The following is a 4,833-nucleotide window of genomic DNA, read 5'->3' on the forward strand; positions in this document are numbered from 1 at the left end:
CCAGACATTGATTATTGTTCAGGCCACATTGTGACGAAAACATGAATTACGGATGGATGGATAACCATGCTGGAGCCTGGAATACTACCAATTTAGTTTTATTTTCGATGAGGCATGCTGAACTGAACAGCTAGAAGCAGGTGATGAGACGACGGCTTCCGTTGTGGCACAGCAGGATTGATCGATAGATGTGTTAAGGCGGTGTTAATATTTATTAAAGAAAGCTTTTAGATGCGCCATAGTCAGGGGCGTAGCCAGCCGAGATAAAAAGGGGGTAGAACTGAATAAAGGGGGCAGAATGAGCCTCTATGCGTCATACCTTTAGCGATAGTGACTTCTGTATTCCGTACGCTTTTGAAAGCGTAACTAATTGGCGGATCTAATTACTGAAAGCGAGTTAGCAATCAACAGCTTGCACGGGATCGTGTTAGCAATCAACAACTTGCACGGGGATCATGTTACGATGCGCATGCGCTCATCCCGTGACAGTGCAGGAGATCTTATTTGTATTCAAATAAGTAATCGACCTTGAAACAATACCAGAACAACATTTCACGACGAACAATCTATACAGCGCAGAATCTGTTATATCTTCATGAATTTTGACATGACTCAATTCGCGTGTAAGAGTAACGTCTTCTCGGCGTTTTAATTCCATTCATTTCGAACATGGCGCATATACTAATTGTACCGGCGTGTGAATAATGACTTATTCGCAAAGCGAGGGAATCTCAAACAAGTTTCGGCGCGGCTATTGAAGGCTGAATGCGTCCTGGTGGGATACCGATCACGAAAGGCATAATCTAGTATGACGTATACATGGTCATTGAGGTCAAGACAAGGCACAACAATGGCGTCAAAAATATAATGCGAATCGAATGTATTGTGTCTTCACGCTGTTTTGGGGAACAGGCTTGAGTTCGGCAAAGCACAAATCAGATGCGATTGCTTCAAAACATGATTTCATTCAGTTATAAGTTGTTATTTTCATGTTATCAATGTTCGTTATCGTTTACAATTAACTGTTGATGAGAAAACAACGCGTGAACGACGCGACAAATGTTATTATTGCGCGACGACTGCATTCAGAATAAAGGAATTGAGCTGATCGCTAACCCTCGCGAAGAGAAAAATGTAGAAGACGCGCTTCCATAGACGATTTAATTATCATAATATTTCCAACGCGTAGAGGCCGGCCAATTTATGTTGTTTTCAGTATAAACAATGGCCGCAAGTAGCTTATAGATAGAGAGTGCCATAAGAGTGGATGTTGTTTTGTCTGACAATGGTCTCACAATGTCTAACAATGTTTTCTGTTCTATCACCAAAAAGTCTAATTTGATTCTTGACTTGAACACGAATCCTGTTGTTATGAACATCTCATATTGTGAGCGTCATGTATGTACATAGTTTTTATGCAATTCATTCAAATTTTGTTCATATCTGTTATATGATTTGTGTCCAATGACTGTATCGTTGCAGGCAAGGTAGCTACAAGCCGTCGACATTGCGTTGGCATCGCGTAATCACTATTTCAAGAAGTGTTCACTCAGCCGTGATTACTCGGCATCGCATCGAGATATCAGGCCTACCGAAATTCTGTAAACCGAGGTCGTAATTCCACACACTATTTCGAGACGAATAACGGTAAAGAAATCATTGATGTTTTGTTGAGAAGAGAAGATCATCATCTTTTCAAATAGCAACATGTTTGATGCCGCAGAACAGTTTATCAGGGTTCATCAGCAGTTATAAAAACAGCATTGTTGAGGAAAACTTAATATTTTCGCTTTCAACAGCCAATAGCCCTATGATACACCTTGCGGATAGCTTTTTCGATGGCATAATACTGTAGAGGGCGATCTCCTTGTTTCTATGATACCAAAGACGCCACGATCGAGCATGCAGATGCGACTAAATCTCAATTATAGTGAACCGTCTAAAATTCAGGGTAAAGTTGCAGACTAAGTTAACAGTGGGGCTGTTTTCAGCGTATTCTCATTCAGATATATTAAGCTCTCTTGCCATATGCAAGATTGCTATCGAACGAAAACAAAGATAGAGCATTGAAAGCGTTGAAATGCTCGAAATTTGAATCGTATATCAGCTTATTTGCTCGCAACAGTTGAAAATTGCTATTTGAACTTGGTTTCGGGCCGAAACGGGCTCAAAACTCAACCGTCGGGTTCGGGCCGGGTTCGGGCTGAACTTGTCGGGTTCGGGCCGGGTTCGGGTCCGGCTCACCCGGCCCGCTTCCATCTCTGTACTGCACCACCACATAGAATTGTTGAAAACAAACATAGCCAGAGACACCAAATCGCCTCATTAGCAATAAATCTAGCGTATGAGTTCAACAAGAAACGAATGAGCATCAGAGCGAAATCGCTCTTTATTTTTTCAGAGACTTTCGCTCATAAGTACGGATTCACAACGCACCCTGTGACGTGATAATTGCGTGTTACTGCACCACCACATAGAATTGTTGAAAACAAACATAGCCAGAGACACCAAATCGCCTCATTAGCATTAAATCTAGCGTATAATTAGGTCGTCTAACGTTAGAATATTCATTATTCGCATAATTGCAGAAAAACACTAGATTAGCAGAATTTAGCGAAAATAAAACACTAGAACACTAGGGCGACCGAAAAAACACTAGGAGTGGCACCACTGCCTCTATGGAACCCGACGAAGAGAAGCCAACTCGTTCGAAATTCAACTCGAACCGAAGAAGAAACCTGAAGAATCATTCCAACGCATAATATCTCATTAGGAGCTGGCGGCAAAGTTAGCCTCCATGGGAACAAAGTCTTGAGTTAACTGACAAGTGAAGTGAATGCTGGGCAAATAGTCAGCTCAAACCGAAGAGGAAACCTGGAGATTTGTTCCAACGATGTGGCTAAGTTACTCCAGGTTCGACACAACCCAGAGACACATTGAAGATTCGACGGATATATCACAACGAAGGCAGGCACACTTCCAATCGAATCCAAGACCCAACACGGTAACAATTCCACACTGAGATACTCGACACAGCTACAACTCCACACAAAGATACTCCAACACAGCTACACAACTCCACACTACTCCAACACAGCTACAACTCCACACTAAGATACTCCATGACCAATTCCATACACCACAACTACAATCACCTTCTCTTTTCCCAATCCCGCATGCTACTCTACGCATGTGCCCTGGTCTTGCAACCAGGAGCCGAGCGGTTACAAATGCTTCATATACGACAAGTTATCAAGGGTGTCGGGACGTTTCGAGAAAAACCCTCATGATATACACACACGGTTTATAGGCTTTTATCGGTTAAAATGTAAAACCATAGTGTCCTATATGGTGTCGACACAAGCAAATCGCACGGTTCAATGAAATTGTATCACGTCACAATTTCCAATTGGCTACAGGCAATTTGACGGTGATTTTTGACCAACCTGCCCAGCATTAAATTTGATGAATCGGGTATCAATCGAAAGCTGACGCTGGACTGCTTGCGAAAATATAAATTTTATTCCACTCATGGCCCTGGAACCCCCACAATCAGCCATAAACTATTCATTGTCGAGTAGATTGGCAGTGTGACGCAACAATGCTGTCTGGTGAAACAAGAGACTAGCTCAAGAGCAAGGATGCGGCCGAGCGGCGAGAGTGGGATCAGCTGACGTCGCGGCAATAGCAATGGCAACCGCGCCTCAGAGAAACGCTGCGCTGTTGATACTTTTTCTATGCGCTTCGGTACAAGCGAGCACACACCAGCCTTTCCTTGACTTGTAAGTGTAGAACTGGGTCCACAGAATGTATTAGGATCCTACCCATTTTCGCGCAATATCCTTCAGCTGATAGAGATATGTAGGCTACGTCTAAGTAGTCTACACTGGATATGTCAGATTATTATGATATCGATTGCCTTAGCAATTGTTTAATAAAGTTTAACAGCAGGAGTGTCGAATTGAACTGGTATCGCTATCCTGATTCAATCCGTTACTAGAAATCTTGCGGGCCATACCTGCCAAATGATTCCAAAATGTTACCACCAAATTCATACCTTTGTTTTTCACTGGAATATCTGATATCACTATAAACGTTGACGTTTTTTTTTGAATGCCGGGGACCTTTTGCGTCAAAAGTAATACAGTGGTATCACAGATATTTGAATTATATTCATTCTGTAGCCTGTATTTATATTCCTAATGTAACTTACGTAAAACGGATTTGCATTAGTTTTTTCGCATCTGTGAATAACTGAATGTCCATTGTCCATTCGTCCCAGCAGAGTTTGCACTTTTTCGCCTTCTCGGAATTTGGTGTCAAGGTCACCGACGTGGTGCTTATAGGGCCAGGGATATCTAGAACTCCGGGATGTGTCACTCGTTGTTTAGGCGGACAAGAGTAGGGTCACTTCGGAAACGATGATAGTAGACGTTTTAATGTCGGGAATCACTGTGAAGGATTCCACTCATACCAATCCTACTATCCCGACTCTCCACATGAGTTTTATTGATCACCATAGAAACCATGACGTCACTCTGACATCACAATATGTACCTACGATTTCTCCCTGTCTACCATATGAAACTGATACACAAGATATAGAGCAGATGCCAACAAAAATTATTTATTACCAACTAATGTATGTTAATCGAGGCATGTTATAAAGCAGATGTAACCAAAAATTACAAACTGATAACAAATGTATGTTGATCAAGGCAAGATACAAGAGCAGAGCGTTACCACATTCAACAGTAGTGAGATTCCAAAGAAAGGTTGATTTCAATATTTCGCGAATCGCAGATACAAACACACTTCTTGAATTGTGACAGG

This window comes from Botryllus schlosseri, chromosome 10 (genome assembly GCF_051294905.1).
Source record: "Botryllus schlosseri isolate E-star chromosome 10, Bs_hap1, whole genome shotgun sequence".
NCBI lineage: Eukaryota > Metazoa > Chordata > Ascidiacea > Stolidobranchia > Styelidae > Botryllus > Botryllus schlosseri.